Raw genomic sequence first — 21,623 nt, 5'->3', positions numbered from 1 at the left:
CCAACGCTAAAGATACAGAAGGCTGAAACAGTAGACAACATAATGGTAATGTAAAATTCTACACAAATTGAATTACAACAGGTGACCACTGCTATTTGTTAATGCGGCTTTCTGTCATGCTACCATGTCGAAAATAATAAAGAATAAATGAAGAAAACGTCTCTTCAATGTAAATATAGTCTCTAAAGTATCCTTACTCATAATAAAAAATTTGTTCATTGATTTGTGGACCAAAGCTAGTTGCACTCACGAAACATGTTATTTAGCATATGATAAATTTATATATAACATATATATAACGTATTAACCTAGATACAATCACAAGTTTTTGTGACCAATGGTCAACCAATGGTCGATGAAACAAATACCATGTTACTATTTTTTATAATATCTTGTGTTTTAATTTTTTTTTTTTAAGATAATTCTGTTGTTCATATATTGATTATTTATATAAATTGATTTTTTACATATATATTTATATATCTGTTTAAAAAATATAATAAAGTGTGTCATATTATAAATAAGAAAATACATATATTTCGTACATTTCATTTTTCTTATATGTTCTATTACATTTCACAAATTAATATCGATAATTTTTTACATTTAACATAAAATACTTTTGACAGACTACCACATAAAGTGAATCCTATTTTAAAAATTATTTCATTTTTACTTTTTCTTATCCTAATTTTTTCGAAAAATCTTTCACAATATTAAATATATTTTTAATTTCAAAGTACATACAAGAAACACATTTCTCATAAAGTTTCTTGTGAAATATTTCACTTTTAATTCATCATTTTTACACACACATATTCACACACACACACACACACACACACATACATATACACGCACGCACGCACGTACGCACGCACACACACACAAAATACCATCTTTCAGATATAGTAAATGCTAAAGTGCGTCCCGGTATTCACTATTGGCACTTCAAATCTATAGAATTCATAACATAAACTGTAAATTTGCAGTACAGGCAGTGAATATCGGGACGCAGCGTTTACTTGAAACGTGTATCTGAAAGATGTTTCTAAAACTCCGTATTGTCTATTCGATGCGTCTGCCTCACGCTGCGTAGATATTCATTGCTTGTTAAAATTACTATACTCGATAACAATGTGATAGACATGCAGGCACCGAAATATATTCTCCCGCTCGTTTTCACACTTCATCATTGCCATTGCGTCACGAGGAAAAGTAAGATACAAGAAAGTAACGAAAATATGTCGTGCCGTTCCCGGCACAGTATTTTATTGACGATCCCGTGAGGTACAAAAGAGAGTTTTCGACTGCAAGCGTCCATTTTCGCCAAACATCGAAAATGGCGAGCGGTGTTTTATATTGTTGGTTTAAAACAAGCCGATCGCTATATCGGTATATCGGCCATCGCAATATCGGTACATATCTTCATCGTTGCATATCACAACGTATAGATACGATATGAAGTGATAACAATCGCGGGAAACACAGTACAGTGTAGCAACAAAGTAGCGTAGGTCGGGATCCCGGTGAGAGAACTTTCGTCGTATATGATTCGCGATCCTTTTATAACGTAACAAACCTCATTAGAAATGATAATATCGCCTTTTCTAACCGCCGCTCCATTTTCCGCAAGGTTACAAGACGGACAGGTCGCTACCGCGAATGCGTCGTTGCACATCCTACGGAAGCAGAAATCAATGCACCATTCGCGGACGGGAAAAAAAGATCTGGCTGATCGTCGTCATCGACGTCCGGTGATTTATTATGCGGCTCGATCGAGCGTCAGAGCGCCGCGGTAATACGAGATAAGGCAAAAGAAGCGATCACCGTTTTCCTGGAAATTTCGACTGATGCACGCAGATGACTTAATTCGTCGCCGCGCGACTGCCCATTATTGTATAATTATTATATGATAATGTCCTGTCCTTCATATGACGGGAAGTGATTTTGTCATTAACAGGAGATACCATTATCGCGTTGATCTGTATCAAATATGTCGATTGTGGGCGCTTTACAAAAGTCATGAGTTATGCGAGCGTAATTGCGTGAGAAGCAAAATAGAAGTTTTGATGGGCTTTGTTCGGCGTAGAAACAGAGCATAAACATGCACTGGAAAGAATCCCACTAAAAATTAGTCATTTTCGGCCTCTCTCAGTTATATCTTCTAGTTTTAACCGAAAAAATAGTACCCAAATAGGAGGTGAATAGAAGTTTATAGAGGATTTATTTTAAAGAATATGTACAGAATTAGAAAAATGAATATCTGAAGAATTCTTAAAAAATTAACCACAATTAGTTCGTCTTGAGGTATTCCTCAGAAATTCATTATAACAAATATCTCGCGACTCAATATTTTGAATATTCTGAGAATTCGTGAGGAATTATGAATGTATTGTTTGTTACAATTACTTCCTGTCGCTGCGTTCAGCAAATATTTGTATTGCTTTTAATACTTTGTGTGTGCGTTATTATAATTGGACATTTTCTTTACAAATAATCCTTAAAGAAATTTATTACTAAATTTTCTTTACAAATAATCCTTAAAGAAATTTATTACTAAATTTATTACTTATAGTTAATTACTTATTTTGAGAGCAATGGTGAAAGTAATGTCGTTTGAGAAGCAACATTTAAGGCACTGCCTCCTTTTCGCCTTCTAATTGGGAAAAAATTCCCGCTGAAGCCCAGGAAATGATTTATGCGGCTTTGGGAAAGGATGCTGTTTCCTACAGTACTTGTAAGAAATAGTTCTAGTGGTTTAAAAGTGGAAATTTCGACCTTCATGATGAAGAACGTCTGGAATAGCCAAAGAAAATCCGATTCACTTGAAATTTTTACAGTAGTTACTAAACTAAATTCTCTAATGAAGTACATACGAGTTTTACAATCGGTTAAAAACTTTTTTGTTATAAATTGCTTTTCATTGAATTTTTGGAGTAAAACTGAACCTTTGATTTCAAGTGTTCACGATTTCTACACAAATCAATATTTTAACATATATGTATGTACTTCTCTAGTAAATTTAATATAGATTATGAAGATATGTTGCTTTTTATTCTCAGTGAAAGTGTTCTGCTGCAAGCTACGAAGGCCCATTTCAAAAACGGAGTCTCATTTACAAAGCTCTAACGCCGCCATCTTGACACAAATCAATAAAAAAAAGTGTTTCATATAGTGCAAACTATATAGCTTAAAGGTCTTCAAGCCAAATTTCTATATATTTAATTGTTTAACCACAAAAAAATCCTAAAATTACTCTATGTTTTCAGACCTCAAGAGTGGTGTAACTCCTTAAACGAAGATCAGAAGAGAAATCGTCTCGAAGCTTGATCATCTTTGCTGTCATGGCATAAAAGCGAATCATTTCTACATCGTATTACTACATATGATGAGAAATGGATTTTTTCAACAATCGCAAGCTTTCGGTACAATAGTTGGATGAAGTGCCGAAACACAGTTGAAATCGAATATTCACAAAAAAACGAATGGTATCTGTTTGGTGGTTCAGCGCTGGTATTATTATCCACTATAGCTTCATGAAATCTAGTCAATCGATTAAAGTGGATGTCTACTGCAACTAATGAATTATGATTGGATGAAATGATGAGGGAGCTTGCGATTAAGCAGCCATGATTGGTTAATAGAGATAGGCTAATAGTCTTGCAAAATAACGCTCGACCACATGTCGCATAAAAAACGTTGCTTAAACTACAGGAGATGGACTTGGAAATTCTTCGTCACCCACCGTATTTAACAGATCTTTCAATTCTCAACAAGCTGTGGAAAACGCCTGTCGTGATTTCATTGCCTCTCGTTCTCCAGGCTTCTACGCTGCCGAAATAAATAAGCTACCGTTAAGATGGCAAAATTATGTCGATAGTTAGGCGCATACTTTGATTAATTGTACTGCTTCTTGTTTGAGATATGATGAGCCAAATTTTTTATTCGAAATGGGACATTTCATATTTAATGACCTAATAGGTTTTTAAAGAAAAGACTTGAAAATGCTTTACTCTTTAAATCGTCATAACTCATTGAAAAAGTAACATTAGAAAGGAGCAACATTAGTTTAACACCTTTAATATGCAGTAGTAACGATGGTTTTGCTACAATAGTAAAATTATTTTTCTTCTTATATTATAATCAGCATAAATCTATCATAAAATTAGTCGTATACCCTTACGGGTTGTATATTAAAGGAAAAGAGGGAGGAAAGAAGGTAGAAATTACAGATATAAATCGCGATGAATCGGTTTGCTGATCTTCCGACGAGCCTTTCCGAGACGCCGATACGACTAAAGGCACATAATTTTCATTCACCCTTTACATATTTTATGCTGGCGTGAAGTAATACGTTAAGTGATTGTTAAATTCCCTCTCAATGAATAAGGTTTCTCAAAGAGTCAATCCGAATCTTCCGTGGAAAAAGCACGTGACTTCACTTCCTCGGCATCATCGCATACGCGCGACTTCCTCGTTGCATACGATAGGGGACTAGAAATGAAAAAATACGCACAAGGTTCTCCTTTCAGATTAGATCGAGTCTAATTTAGTTGATTCGTCGTTTGACCTCTATTCCGGATTAGCAGCGCAGACCCTCTTTCTACAGCTTTTAATTCACGGAGGATGTGACGTTCTCGTGAATTCCATCGGTCGTCCCTTTCGCCGACTGGGTGCCGTTAAACCGGAACAATTTAACGTTGAGAACGACAAAACGCCCCTCTCTTTTTATCGACACTCCAAACATTATAAACTTAATTGTTGCCCGACCGAGGGAGGACAGAACTTTGAATGTCGCCTGGCATCGGAGTCCCGATTACATGTTCGTAACTCGGAGAAAAAGTCACGGCGAAGCGAATCGAGATTTGTGTAATCGGGGAAAAATAGGAACTTGGAACGTAATATCTAATAGTGATTTCCTAAGAAGAGAGTGTTATCGCGAATGTTAACACACTTGACAAATGCAATACGCAACATTTAATACTGTTTATAGAATATTTGACGTCATCAAGATGACACAAACTACTCTCTAAATTTTTTCAAATGGAATCGCATTCAAAACAGGTGAAAAATGGCAGTATCATCACTTGATAAGATATTGAAAATAATCCTTTAATTAAATAATTTTTTAGATTGAAAAAATGTTTATTTGATTAAAAAAATAAATCTTCAAGTAGAAGAAAATATTAATAAAATGATATTTTTTAATATCACAATTGTTTTCTAATAGTAAAAAATATTTTTTATTTAAAACAAAAGAAGATTCTTTTAATATCAGAAAATAATTCATTTAAACTTACAAAATGATTTATTTGTATTTATTTACTTTTAAGCAAATATTTCAAGCAAATATTTAAACACAATTTTCACATTTAAAAAACTCATTTTTTTCTTGTAAAGAAATCATTTGCTTTTTTTGTACAGCGGTATTTTAAATAAAAAAATTTATATTTTTAATCTAAAAATTCAATTTCACAAATAATTTTACAAACTTAAAAAAATATTACTTTATATTTATGAATTTTTTTTCTTAAATTTAATAAATATTTATCTAAATAAAAAAATATATTTAACGAAATACATTTATTTTATTTTAAGAATTATTTTCTTCGGTGTAGTAACGATGCAATGGATAATAAGTAGATGAGATCATCGATATGTTAAGTTCTCCTATTGTTTCCAAACTACTGCCGGAAAAGTAGGAGCGGAACTAGGCGAGAGACGTATTTTGCAATGGCGTCTATTATTCGACGACGAAACTTTTTACATTTCTCTATATTTTTCGTCTTATTTCACGACGTCCGACCGTAACGAGGACCGTTTCGCGAAAAACACTCCGTGAAATTCCGCTGTCTAAGAGGACTATTGTGATATACAGTCTGTGCTTTTTCAGTGTTAATATATATCTCCGCTGGTTATTCCAGTACCTGTTGTCTACTCGAGACGATGATGCAAGACGTTTGCACTTTCCGCGCGCATACGTTCTCATCTATCTGCCGCCGTCTATCGTGTTCCGAAAGAAAACCTGAATCACGAAATCCTCCGGATGCTCTCTGAGGAAGAAAGGCGGAGCAGCTGCGGTCGCGGCTACGGTTGTGGCGGCAGTTCCGTATAGAGGTATAACAGACGCGCGCGTAACGTTTACACGTCCCCATATCTCTTAGACCGTACCGTGTATTCGTGGGTGGGTGTTAAGCGTGGCAGGCGAGAAAAGGAGAGAGGGCGACGGGGCAAGGGGATGAGAACGAGGATAAAGGAGTAAAACCGCGCGCGTTGTGGGGATGTGGGTAAGCGCAGACTGTAAATATCGCGTCGCTCTGCCTACCTCGCGCAACGGGGAGGCACATCCGGTATATATATCTCCTTATACCTCTCTCGTCTTATAGTGGCATCTATGAAGATCGGACAGGCGGATCGTCATGAAAAATGTCTCACTAAATTGATAAATTATGGCCGCTTTAAATCAGCTAGAGATGTGTGTGTGTGTGTGTATGTGTGTGCGCGGGGTTTGTTCGTTGCGGGCCTAATTTAAATGACCCGGGGCCTCCATCGGGACCCCACGGGGTCGTTGCTTTGATAGACAATTTTGTTGGAAACGCAATCTGGATTGGAATTGGCCGGAATCAGTGAGAAGCAAGTTTTTGAGCGATGTAAATTCGTGAGAAATGAATATGTACTTAAGTCGAAATTTCGATTCTATTTTGGCGCTCTTAGGGATAATTTGCATTTACTTAAACTTAACTTATAGGCTAATACAAACTAACTTTGGTGATACTATAATTGTTAATTTCTCTCTTGAACTTTTAATACTTAAGATCCTACTGTAGAACAACCCATTTTGACGCTTAAAACGGCGAGCATGGAAATTTAAGATATCATTAAAGACAAAGTAGAAGTAAATTAAATCATTAGAATTGAACCTATTTTTAATTAATTACTCACATCACTGATTTTGCAGCCTAGTTCCGCGATATTTTTGATCCTTTCAGATGTTTGCAAAGGAAAAGTTTCGAATCTTTTGGCATATCCGACGCTCATTAAAAACGGCATCATTAAACGCTTATCGTTCTTTAGCGAAAGTTACATAATAACCGAGACTCTATGTATTATGCGTTGTAGGAGAATAGTCTTTCTATCTATTCGTTAAAAAGTTTTCGATATAATAGTTTTCAAACAGAAGTTTGCTTGGTCACGCTTTTATTAAACAAACTGTATTACCAAATTTAATTTAATTTAATGCACGTCAAGTAAGTGCAAAATAAGAAGTGATTAAACTCGATTTGAACTAATTTTTTGTAGAGAGCAACTATCGGAAAAGGAATTAATGATAAATCCGAAAAAGAATTATTATAGACCAATAATTACTAAAACTTATTAAACTGGAAAATTAATAAAGTTTATTAAACTGGAGAATATTCCACTGCTCTTCATTCCGGATACTACTCCGTATCGATCTCTAACGTCTACGTTTGTAATCGGTGAGCAGAACGCAAATCCATTGTATCTTCGAGCAATCGTTAAAACCGCGCTTGGCGAAGAACTCATCGCTGTTTGTTGTTAAGATGAATCCTTTTTCCAATGGGCGTACAAATCGAGATTTACGAGCGGTTATGGGCCGAAATTGTGCTCTCTTACGACACAGACAATATAAGAGGTTGCGTCACGCCGGTCGATAATCTACTACGAGGCAATTCGAAGCCCGATCCAAAGAACTCGGACTGACGTTCCCCGAGGGGGCACGGCACTTTCTCTCAGCGAAGTTCCAAAGCAACATGGAATTGAGAAAATCTCGAATATCCGCTCCTCATAGCTACCTCGACGTTTGACGGAGACGCTACCTCGCTTTGTTTAAAATTCAATCTATCCAAAGTGGAAAATATACTCATATTCACAATTCTAGATGTAGTCTACACATAAGATTTCATTTCGAAGAAATTTCGAGGAAATTAAGAGACTGCACGTCATCCTTAATATTCCGATCGGCATCTCAATGTTTAAGCAATTATCAGTGTAACCGCGAAATAAAAATATAAAAAGTCTATCGGCCGATTACCACCATTAAATTGTCGTGGGAGAAAGACTGATAAATACTTCAAATAATTGATGACTAAAAAATGGGGATGCTTAAACGACATAATGTTTCATGTATTTCAAATAATTGCAGAAAAATATAAAATAAAAAATCACGAAGTTTTATGAATCAAAATTCTACTTTGAGCGAAAACTGAGAAATTGTTTCGTCGTTCGATTTCTAAAAAATGTCTACTCGAATAATAATATTTGCAGCATCGATTTCAGTTTTCTCCCCTAAACTGGGACAAGCACGCACGAGGAAGTCGCGATAAAATAGGAAAATTAGGAACACAATCGGCTAAAGCGACAACGAACCAGGCGGTATGGAAAAAGAGGAAGAACACAACAACCGAACAGAAATTCCATCGTCAACCGGTCGGGGCTTGCAATAGAATCGGGGGGTTCCTTTGACCGGTTGCACGTTCACGCGAGCCTGCCTGACCACTTGTGATTCATTTTACGCAATAAGCCTTCGCTTGCGCCGTGTATGCAATTCTATTTGTTTTCTGTGCGTCTCCTTTCCAAGTCTCACACGAAACGCGCGCAGGATTCACCACGGCAAAATTCTAAAGGAACGCCCAGCTCTTTTTCTCTTTCAAAGGAATACCTTCCCCCTTCCTTGAATCTCCGATATTTTAACGAGTATTTCAATATAAATTAAATTTTAGTAAGATGAATTTCGTTTCACTCAATTTCACGCCAGCTACATTTTCTCCGTAACATCACTCGCTGTTATTAACGTTACGATCAATTTTCAACGAGAACAAATCACATTTGTTGATGTTCGAGAATTTGACCTTGCTTTACATTTTTAACCGTTGTAGGTACAAACTTCTCCGCGAAATAATAAGAGATCCCGCTACATCTTGACTTTAAAAAGTCGCGAATTAGTCATTTCGAGTGTGATTTGCTCAACAAGACTATGGGACAGTTTTATCAAGTCATATGCCCACGTGTCTGGGCCGAGACTGCACATGTTACGTCATCCGTGTCGCGAATCCGCATTATTAAGTGCAATGAAGAAAAGATTCAAGTACTTACATAGATATCTAGAAATCCTATCCGTCTATGGCGTAAAGAAGCGTAACCGATTCAACTCTTTTGTCGAAATTTAATCGTATCGTGAAATTAATAAGGCTTTTTATAGATGCAAACGTTTCGATCGTACGTACGTTTTAGTAATGTCGAACTGTCGCGAGTATGGAAATCAAGGAAGCTTCGACCTTATTTTTGTCACGTACTTGGCAAACGCCAAAGCCTTTCCAGGTCATCCTTAATCAAGGACTAAGGGTTATCTTAAATATTGAGCGTGCGTTTTGCAAATGTCTCGGCTCTCGAAAATATTCCCTGTCTTCGGAAATTTAACTTTACAAGTTCGATTCTCGGTTTACAGACAAGTGCATAGTGATATCTCGGAATGAGCACAACTGTTATACTCGACTCGATATCGACACGCTACTACTCTTGACGTATCCCGACTCGTTTGGCAAATTATGTCAATTGTTACGCTTATAATAAATTCTGAGAGAATTCTTGAGAGAAATTATATCAGTTATTGATCGTAGTGACTTGTATGAATGGTAAATATTTAAAAAAATCATATCTATACTATTGTGCGGTTATTAAATTCCAAGTACCGCGTACGTATATATTTTAGATATATTCCCATTTTAGCATTATTAATCTATTACTAGTATACCACTAGTAGAACTATTATTAGTATATTATTAGTATAAGGGAGAATATAGGTAAGGGAATAATACTGGTATAGTGAATATTGACGGTCACTTCTATATCTCAATAGTCAGTACAAATTGAATTCTGTAAGTTTCTATTTTCTGTGGAGGAAGGAAATATTAGACAAAATATCGCTATGGTAGCATTGTTCACGACTGAGCTATTGCGAAAAATTTGTTTCGTCATTTTCTATGAGGATCGTTGCTATAGAAGCATGGTAAGATTTATATATATATATATATATATATATATATATATTTATTTATTTATTTATTTATTTATTCATATTAAATTATTGTACTATTTTTCACAATGTCACTCAAATCTTCTAATATACGATATTGATTTTCTGAATTCATACTTCGTTACAATGTAGTAAATCTATTTGCGAAAATATGTAATTTGGATAACGTCGGTTAAATGGTGTTGAAATGACCAGGATTAAGAGTTATGTTTTCTCTGTGGAGAATTTTGGAGAAATGATGAAATATGATTTCGTTGCACATTTTGCGGACTTTCAATATTTTAAAAAAATCAATTTTTTAAATTAATTAAGATAAAATATTAATCTTGAAAAATATATAATTAAATTATTGATTTACTTACCAAAATAAATTTTTTTTGCTTTTGTTACGAGGGTGGATCAAATATAAAGGAGCCTTTTGCAAAAAATCCATATATTTTTCATAATCAATTCTAATTTACATTTTTCTTATTTTTCTAAATAGTCCCCCATCTTATCTATACACTTCCTCCAACGGTCTGGTAAATTTTTAATCCCGGTATCATAAAAAGTTCGCGGACGTGTATCAAACCAATTGCACACGAACTGCTGCACCTTCTCGTTCGTTGTGAAGCACCAAGGACTTCCTTGAGTGGTCCAAACATATGGAAGTCGCATGGGTGGATGTTCTAGGAAAAACCTGTGCATATCGGCCGTGCATATTAATATAATTTTTGTTGTGTTACTGCTGCGGTGTGGGGTCTGGCGTTGTCATGGAGAAGCAACACACTTCTTATCGGAATGCCGCGCCTTTTTGATTAATAGGCAGCTCAAAATGAAGTTCCTGAGAGATTTCAAGAACAGTTAAGTGCCGATTGCTTTCGATGAGTTCTCGAACAGCCTCAGTGTTCTGCGCTGTGATGCTGTTGCGGAGACGACGCGGGTGGGCAATGTTTTCAACATGCTCCCGTTCTTTCTTAAATTCGTTACACCACTGCTTTACCCGAGTCCATGAAAGGTTTCTTTCCCCTAACTGTGGGAGTAAACGGCGCCGAATTTCAACAGCATTTACATTTTCGTTGACGAGAAACTTAATAATAACACGTTGTGCAACTGCGAAGTGTACCTCTTCCTCGCGTGATTGCTGCTGAGAGTAAGAAGCACGTGGCGTGCCAACGTCATTACTGTCTTCCACATGACCCCCCTCCACTGTTCAAAACGTTGCAGACCCCTCACGCCGCCGACGGGCGCGCAATTTAAAAAGGCTCGTTTATATTTGATCCACCCTCGTATATCGCCTGTATAAATGTAAGCATATATATATTCAATTTTTTGTAAGAAAGGAAACTTTCTTTGTATACATTTAATAAAATAAAATAATAAAAATAAAATAGTATGAATCAGGATGTCCCATAATTATTATATAATACTTTAATAACGTATTTTCTAAAATTTAATTAGAATCCAATATCTTAATTAAAAGATGTCGATAGGAATCATCACTTATATCAACTTTTCGCAACTTTCTAATTTAATAATATTATATTCTAATATTATTACTTTCAATATTATATATCTTTATAACTATAAGTTATCAGTTATAATTTTGTTCAAGTATACAGGATATCTTGAAACCACGAGGACAAACTTTGTGACGGAGTAGAACAGATTGAGGTGAACAAAAAAAGTCTTCTACTGTTTTGTATGCAATACGCAAAATTCTAGTTATTAATTATTCAAATGGCCATATACAGAGCCTTCTTTAATTAATAACTCAAAAATTTGTATATTATTTGCAAGAGACAGCTATATGACAGCTATTGTATCTATCGACAGACATCAGTATATTGAACCTTGAATCTCGAATCAGGAACCTGTCATTAGGTACAGCAGTTGTAATATACTTGTAAATTAGGCAACTCTGAATAAAAAAATTTTGAACCATTTTACAAATAAAACATACGTTTTTGAGTTATTAATTAAATTATTTAGTTCCTCTATTATTTAGTTCCTCTGTTTCCATATAAGAACAACAAATTTACCTATCTTCAACATTTTTTTATCTGTAATAAAGGTAAATTCTGGGCTAAATCTTGTCACTGAAATATAATTTGGATTTTTGATTTTCAGAAAATAATTTAACTTGACCACTACTCATCATCTCTCTGACGATAGGTGTGGATGAAAAATAACCTTGCAAAACACATTTTTTTAATTCATTGCCTTACGTTTTTAATGAATTAAAAATGGTAAAAAATAAAAAAAATTGAACAAACAAATAATGAGATATTATTGTCCAAAGTTCAAATCGTCGATAATGCTGATTCCTGTTATGACATAATTCACCAGATATATGTCAGATGTCACTCAAGGTAAATATTCCTACTATTTTCCGAGGAAAATGGCTGGTGGGGAAATTCTGATTTTAGATTTTTTGAGTTCTTTAGATCCCAATTCCTGAAACGGTATTTGGATTTCATGGATCTCAATATTTTTTCAGCCTAGGCTGAAATGAATAAAAGAAGTCTTTATACATGACTATTTTCAATAATTAATTTTAATAATTAATAACTTCAAATTTTGGATGTTGCTTGTAAAATGGTACATGATTTTTTTGTTCATCTCAATTCATTCTACACTCTCATAAAGTTTGTCCCCGTGGGATCTGAGATACCTTGTATATATCTGAAATTATCTGAACAGATTAATTTTATTTATTTGGTTTTCTGAAGTTTAGTTTTCGAAATAATCGTCTTTTTTTACTTTATTTTATTTTAATTAGGTTATATCTCGAAAAATATTGATTCTTTGATATTCTTTTATGTTAATATTTCTCGACTTCAATTAAGCTTTGGAATACGCTATTAAAATATCGTTTATGACACAATGGTTTAGGGCACTTTGTATATTAACTATTATAAGATAAATATTACTTATATCAGAGTTATTAAATATTCAAGATTTACGACAGCATACATAATACATTAAATTCTTAAATACTGAAATTTTGACTTTACGATGACCTTGAGAAGCGTTATCAAGATCAACATAAAAATTTTAAATGCCTCTATGTGTGTATGTGTGAGCGCGTGCGCGCACGTGCTTGCGTGCGTGTGTCATGTGTGTATGTGTGGGTGTGTGTTAGTACAGATAAAGACTCCACGATTCGTCACTCCCGTAATATTTAATGACTCTAAACCATCTCTGCTGATACATACACACATACATACACACACACATTCGTCGGACGAACGGTGCTATCGCGTATACGCTTCTTTTTGATACTTTCCGAAAATACTTTTCGCTGATTCTCGCATCATTCGTGCTATTTTACTATCTTGCCGTTCTGGCGTGCACGATACATTACGTGATGACCGAGCAGCGCACACGCGGCTCCCTAAGAAGGTGAAATATTTCCTCTATAGCTGTACCTTTCGCCATAGCTTCCCACGCTTCTCGACGAACGTGTCTCGCCTCGCCCGCGCGCTTGACCACCGCGAACGAAACATATCAAGAATGGTCGTGATCGGGATTTCGCTTTCTCGCATTAATAGGCCGAACTGACCGAGCCGATACGAACAACTTTATCTGTGTGGAACAGATAACTATATATGGACCCCAATTGCGCTCCCGATTATATAATGCACGATCATTTTTTTATCTCTATTTCCAAAATATGGGCTGAGAGTAAACAAATAATTCGATTTGTTGCATATGCTCTTTCCCAAAACAAAATTTTGGCTCTCCCTTAAATCTTTAACAGGTTGACTGCACTAATTTCCATTGATTGTATAAACGCGTCCAACGAAAGATATAATAAATAAATGTAATTCAGGACACACATAATTTCTTATTATGTTCCATCAGCTCTTTATTATCTGTTTTAGAATCTCTAGCTCTTTATTATCCGTCCAGCTATTTATTAGCCGTTTTATAACTCTATTTACAGCTCAGATTATAGAGGTAATTAATTATATTTTATACGCAATTTAACATACAAGACGTGATAATATATATGATAAAATAATATATATATATGTGTATATATATATATCAGACTATTGACTGTGAAGGCTGATCTGGCGGTTACGACTGCCGACTTTTGACTGTGAAGGATGACTGGCAGTTACGACTGCCGACTTTTGAAGAACTTATCATAGTGAACTATTATGTAACTAGTTTATTTTAATTGGTTCATTAAGAGTTGTAATCGGCAGTCAGATCGGCCTTTACCATTGATAGTGATACGGGCTTAAAGTGAATTGATCAATTGAAACAAATAGTCTGTTCTTTTTAGTTGCACTGCTCTATAGTCAATAGTCTGATATGAGTTTTATATAAAAAGACGGAAATAATGATTTCGTTCCGAAAACACAGCTATTAGTAAGCAGTCAATGATTATTGGTCTTTTTTGTAGGATATTTAAATTTAGAGCGACTACGTTGACAATTTACTTAACCGTTATGCAATTTTATGATCTGCGTAATTTTTATTATACATTTTTATAAAGTATCTCATGAAAATAATATCATCTAAAACAATTATCTAGATAAGTAGTGCTACTTATCTTTCATCTAGATACATTTAAAGCCACTTCATCTCATCTAAGATGAATTTTTTGGATTTTCATATCATCTTCATCTAGATGAATTTGAAATCATCTAAGACAAACACTGTCTATAAATGTATTTGAATAAAAATCTTTAAAATCATTAAAGCAGCATCAAAATTTCGACTTGGGTGGTACGTTATTTAACGTTGAGCGAGGCAGGAAAAGGGCAGCCATAGAGACGAGAGTAACATCTTCGTGCGAACAATCGCAACTTTCCTTATCAACGACACAAGGTCCGTGTAAATTCAAGGCTAAGTTCGGTCGAAAAGTGCCGGCCAGACAGCGCGGGTTGCGATATTATCCTCGAGGATTTATGCGGCTCTTCTCCCAAATGCATTCATCATTCCGCGGTGTCAGCGACTCGCTTTCAGTCCGTTCTTCTTGTCCTCCTTTTATCTCCTTTTTTCTCTCTCTTATCCCCCCCCCTCTCTCACTCTCTTTCTCACTCTCTCTCTCTTCTTTTCTTCTTTCCTTCAGCCGTCCCATCCGTCGCTTTTGCCGAACTCCCGGCCTCCTACTTTACACGACACACACAAACACAAGCACGCAAACACGCTTCACTCTCGCTCTCGTCCGCGCGCTCTTCGCGCACCTCCCCTCTTCCTCCTTTTCCTGCATCTCTCTTCACCTGTAAAACGCGCGAAACTCCTCTTGCTTCTTTTCGGTACTCACGCTCTCTTCTGTTTCCTCGTTTTTTACATCATCGTAGTGATGCGGCCCTTTGTAGAATCGGGCACAAACGGCCGGCGGATCTCGAGACCACTTCACGCTCGGATTTTCCGTGATTTTTTATAACACTTGTAACAGATGTTGCGACGCTCCTCAGAACGTACTTTTTCCGAATGTGATGCATGAAGGTGAGAAATGATAGTGTACGCATACGCGCGTCTGTCCAACGAACCTGTCGGTTTCGTGTAACGTACGTAACTGCGAGCGTGATTCGAAATGCGATATTATTCGTCGACCAGCTTCCGCTTAATTCGCAAACCGTGCAGTTTCATGATACGGCTGGTCTCATTACGATTCACATTGGTTTAATTAGACATTTCATTTAGCTCCCTGCGCGCGGCAATCAGTATTCTAGCTCAAACTCGAATATAATCACGTCAACGTCTCGCGCTTTACGCGAGATTAAACAATCGACCTTGCGCGCATGAAATATCACGTACTTTAAATGTACATCCAAACAATCTGCGTGACCAAATGGGCGAAATGCATAAAGAGAAGAAGGAAAAAAATATTCCCATCTCGGTGGGAATTGTATCGAGTTTAAGTAATGAGCATTCGCGAGTTGTTAAATGCAATCGTCATTACACGACCCCTCGAGTGTATGCGTGTGTCTCTTGCGATTGCAACGCGATTCATTTGCAGGGATAAGTTCATACAATCGCGGACCATTTAACCTTGACCGTCTACCCATGCCGTCTCTCGCTATCCTTACGCAAATCCGACACCGGTTGGAGGGCGCGCACCGCGCGAAAGCCGACTTTCTCTGGTCAACGGCTCGGCCTGTTCGGCAGGTCCGAAATTTACATTTAAAACCACGGCCGCAGGCGCCAAAATGGAAAAGGCGGCTGCTCGTGCGGCTTGACGAGCGCAGACGCGCCAGGCCAAAAAGAATCATGTGCGCGCGCGCAGTTCGGCGGAGACGTGAGAAAAAGACTAGCAAAAGGACATATGCTGAAGCCAACGATGCTGTCGATGCACCGGCGGGACAAAGAAAGGCTGAATTTTCTTCAAAGCTCTAACCTAGGAATAGTTATTTGGGCTTATGTAGAGTCGTTTAATTAAAAGTTGCTATTATTAATAAAATATAGGATATTATTGATTGCTCTTTAATTTATTATTATTTAGGGCATTATAAATCTAGATTTATTCGCTGCTTTTTGAAAAAAAATGAGGAGAAATTAAAAAATATTTAAGAAACGGAATAAGCATATGAAGTGTTCGTGATCGTTTACCTAAAAAAATAAAATAGAGTTATTATTCCTGGGTTAAATTTATGCATACGATCCGATATAGCGCTCTTTAGCTGCGAAAGGGGTTAGTGAAAATGTGTGTAGACAAAACGATTCCTAATGCATCATCAGGATTGTTCTGATATTGTTGCGCGCAGGGAGAACGATAGCACTGCAAAATCATATCTTCTCTCGTACCCAGGTAAATGAACGAGTGTGAAATACAAAGTTCGGCACATGCGACATAGGCGAGTTCGATAAATTCCGAAGAGGATAACTCGAGATAACTGATTTCCTCAACTTACATTATTTACTCACAAGGAAACTTCTGAAACCACAATCTTCTGAAATAAGAAAATTTATCGATGACGTCAATGCCTTTAAACCGACACATTTCCCATACAGCACCGAAGTCTTTCAGAGATATTTCAAAAATGTTTCATGTGAGGAAGTGAAACATTTCAGAAATGTTTCAAAATATTTCTGAGATAGCTTTGAGATGATTCTAGGACAGCAAAATTCCCGCGATTCTTGCACTTGAAACTTTCCTTAAGATGTGCTGAAAGGTTACCGAAATATATTTGAAACCTTTCTGAATGTTTGTTGAAAGTTATTGAAATAATTACTTACATACATTGTTATTTATTCACGAATTATGCATTAATATTGTTTACATATTTCAGTATCGTGTTATGGAAAATATATCAGTCAAATAAAATGATTTTAAAAAATTTAATAACATCATTTCAAGATTACAATCTATTTCCTAAAAATGATATTTTGGAAAACAACTTTGTTATATATAGATGGATTTGGAATTAAATGTTCTTTAATTTCTGTTCTAATTATAATTGTTAAGGAAATAAATTATGTATTAAATTTCTATTAATATAAATCAAGAATCAGTATCTTTAAGAGGCATTATGAGACCGTGAACGGATATTATAGTGCAATCGAGAAAATCTAAATTTAAGTTTTCCCGCGAAATAATTGGGAAGATTATCCACGAATAATATTGGGAGTACAAATTAGTTCGGTCCGTTTTCAAAAGATGGCTCTGGCTGTTATGAATGTTTCATAGTGACAGCTGATTTCGGTGGTTTCAGAGAGGTTAGACATCTGTCAATAATATTCAGTTTATATCGCTTTGAGTTTCATATAAAACCCCTGTTTTTTACTGTGTTGAATATGTCAAATTTTGTGTTAACTATGCAGCATTTGCGGGAGGTTTTAGTTTTCTGCTTTATTTGGAAGAAAAATGCAGCTGAAGCGCATCGAATGCTTGTAGAAGTTTATGATGACAATGCTCCAACTGATAAATCATGTAGAACATGGTTTCGACGTTTCAAGAATGGTGATTTCAGCGTTGAAGACAAGCCTCGCTCTGGACAGCCAAAAAAATTCGAAGACAAAGAATTGGAGGCATTACTCGATGAAGATCCGAGATTCTATTACGGGCCATCGGTATAGGCTACAATTGATTCGTTTGAGCCGTGCATTACGAGAAAAACGGCCGGAATACGAGCAAAGACATGACAAAGGTATTCTTCTGCATGATAACGCTCGGCCTCATGTCGCAAAAATCGTAAAAAATTATTTAGAAACGCTCAAGTGGGATATTTTACTGCACCCGCCATATTCACCGGACATTGTTCCTTCTGATTACTGGTTGTTCCGACGGATGCAGCACGATTTGGCAGGCCACCGATTCACTTCTTTCGCTGAAATCGAAAATTGGCTCCTAACTTGGATCGCCTCAAAAGACGAGACGTTTTTTCGAGATGTAATTCGAAAATTGCCTGAGAGGTGGGAAAAAGTAGTAGCAAGCGATGGACAATATTTTGATTAATTTGTTCATTCATTTTGTTCTGAAATGAATGCATTATTGGCCGCAAGAGACGAACCGAACTAATTTGTACTCCCAATATTTGACCGATTTTTTTGCTTCTGAAAATGCGCGAACATAGTCTTTCATTACAAAATATAAGCGAAGGAAAAATAACACAAACTCTTATTAGCTTTTTAAGATACTGACTCATAATTTTAAAATTCGCAAAAATAATAAGAGGGTGGGATATTTTGCAAAAAAAATTTATTATTGAAAAATTTAAATGAAAGTACATTATATGCCATAAAACTTCTGTTTAAAACATCTTTTGACATATCTCATAATTTTGGCAGTATTCTTTTAGAATCATATATGCTGAATTACTTTTAAGGGGTAGTTTCATTCTTTAAAACCTCATATGGGCACTTATAAAAAAATACGTGTCACTTAAATTTATGTATTTAACAATACATTTCAAGGAGAAACAAATCGGCGTTGGACAATTGCGACAGTTTTCTTGTCATAACAATTTACATACATACACGGGCAATTTGTATGCATAGTGTGCCTGCAATTTTGAAGTTAATTTGCTTGGTTTATGGAAAATTACCATTATTCGTTGCAAGACCCTGATGCACGCTCCATTACAGCTCCAAAATTGCAATTCTTTTAAGAACAATTCTTGTATGAGAAGAAAGATGGAGAATATCGATGAAAGCTCATCACATCTTATAAATGCATTTCGTATAATTTCCTACAGTGCAGGTGCAGTGCAGGATATATAAATTGCTATCTCAACGAAAAAAATAACTTATGTACTTGAGGCAATTCTATTTTCGGTATATGGAGTCTATCGGGTTGGCGGATTATTTTAACAGAAGGAAAAGATGGCCCGAGGGCGTGTAATTAGGAAAAAGATGCGAGTAGCGAAAAGAACGGAAGAAGGGCGGAAATGTAACAGGAAAATGCAGCTACTTTATACTCTCTCTCTCTCTCTCTCTCTCTCTCTCTCTCTCTCTCTCTCTCTCTCTCTTCCTCACTATTATAAAAACAAAACGCAGAAGGCGTCTGGCATCATGATATTTTTGGATAAACGAAGTGAACGATAAAAAGTACAACAGAAGTACAACAGAAGAAGAGCGGCGATGAGAAGGCGAGTAAGATGGCGAACAGCGATGAGGAAGAGATAGGAGTTCCGTCGAAGAGCGAATATAACGCTGGCAATGTTGTGACGTCATAAAACCGAGTAGAAGGACCCACGCGCGATTTATTGATTGAAGAGTCAAGAATTTATGTGCAGATTCGCGTTGGTGGGTGGTTCCATACTCGCGATAAAAAACCGAAATTTCTTCCCATACTTTTGCTACCACTCGCCGTTTCTTCTTCACAGTTTTGTGCCCCAACCTTTCTTTCCCTCCATGCACGAGAAGTGGCATCCGAGTGAATCATGAAAAAGTGGAAAAAGACCGACGAGACAGCCTGTTAAACGCGATTGATGTTTAAAGCACGACTCGCGCTTTAGCGAGATTTAAGCACATTTAAGCACATTTGATTCGTCAACTTTCCTCCACCAAGCTTTAATCTCGTCCAGAAGGTAAGCTGGAAAAACACTTAGACATCGGGATAGCTTGTGTCATATCATTTTCTCATGAAGTCTCGCGCGGGTTGTGAAAAAGCAAATTGCACTTTTACGCGGAAAGTTGCCTATGTCCTATTGTTGCAGAATGAAAAGTTTGAGACGAGAAAATCATTCACGTAGACGATTATGCCTGACGTTTTTAATTGCCATCGCAGCTTTCGCATCGATTGCTTTAACGAAGTTTGCGTGAGACGCGTTTGATGGAACGAATTGCAAAAAAATCTAACGGGACATTTTTCGGGGGATTTCACGTGAGATTCCGAGTAAGGAACAATGTTTTGGCGCGTTCTCGGGATAGCTACAGGGTAACTACAGCGATGACCAAGAGAAAGCATAGAAAAACAAGACAACAAAGTGGAAGAAGCAGCGAAGTAATGGTAAGAAAAGAGGCGGCGGAGGTTTGCGAGGGGGAGGAGGAAGGGAGATGAGTTTTGCCTCTATCGTTTGCACGGTGCTCACCTTGTTTTCCCACCCGTGGTATTCATTTCAAGGACAGGAGAAACATTTCGATCGGTTGTAACGGAGATTCCCGGCGAAGATTTTCTGCGAGGCAGCTAGCAAAAGGATGCACTAAATCTTGCCCAGATATCTCGCGAGTATATCAGAGTCAGTGTGGCAGCGGGGTGCCCGATACAACCATTCTCGATGTTGTGCTCTGCGTATCGTAGAGAGAAGAAGAGAGAGAGAGAGAGAGAGAGAGAGAGAGAGAGAAAGAAAGAGCTCTTTGGTTGCAGTCGCCACTGCTGCCGTTGCACCGTCTCTCCGTCGTCGTTATATCCCGTTTCTCCGCTTTGATCAGGTATGTATCGACTGTTACCGGGATTGCCGCTGTCTCACGTACACATGTGATTACGTTCCGATCCACAGATCGAGAAAGATACCGTTGCGAAAAAAAGAATTATATGAAATAAGTTACGACGAGACCGAATCGTGGACGGTAGCGAGAAGGAAGTTCACGTTCGACAACAACCACATTGCTTCTTCGGGGTTAATTTATCGGCTGGATTGAACCTCTCTTTTCGTGATAAATCTGCCGAGATTTTTCGATCACATTAATTATGTTTCATATGGCGGATTAAAATTGTCAAATCAGTTGATTTCGCTCTCGACTAAAGATTGTAAAACTTGAAAATTTCGTTAGCGCGATAATTAACTGTCGGCAAGACGAAAATAGGCGAATTACGAATTAGAAGGAATATTCAACGTTACGCATCGGGCGATGGTACGGTCCTGAGTTCAGTGCAACGAGTTAGAAGCGTTCGCCGATACAATGGAGCTGCGACCCTGCCTGACCCGGCCGACCGAATCTCAGGGATAACACCACCTCGTTGTGGAAGCTATCTTAACTACCTTACTTCGTGTGGCGAAAAGTTAAGAAACCAAGAGAGGAAGGAAGATACAACGTATTCATACCTCGTATACTTTTGTTTCCGGAAAAGACCGGATAATTGCGTACATACAGTCTATCTAATGAGAGCGTAGTCAGGCAAACTTTTGTTTGAAAACCGTTATATCGAAAACATTTGAAGGAGCAGATAGAAGAACTCTTC

The 21,623-nt window shown here is 36.8% G+C and overlaps 1 protein-coding gene across 1 annotated transcript in view; it reads right to left on the bottom strand.

The window, feature by feature from the left end:
• Positions 1–21,623, bottom strand: part of LOC106747839 (SH3 and multiple ankyrin repeat domains protein 1) — a 124,899-nt gene that overhangs the window by 84,938 nt on the left and 18,338 nt on the right. The gene's annotated exons all lie outside the window — the stretch shown is intronic.

Source organism: Dinoponera quadriceps, unplaced genomic scaffold (assembly GCF_001313825.1).
Source record: "Dinoponera quadriceps isolate SergipeBrazil2010 unplaced genomic scaffold, ASM131382v1 scaffold2528, whole genome shotgun sequence".
Classification (NCBI taxonomy): domain Eukaryota; kingdom Metazoa; phylum Arthropoda; class Insecta; order Hymenoptera; family Formicidae; genus Dinoponera; species Dinoponera quadriceps.
Note: the sequence above shows the minus strand (reverse complement) of the source record. Positions and strands in the feature narration are given on the sequence as shown.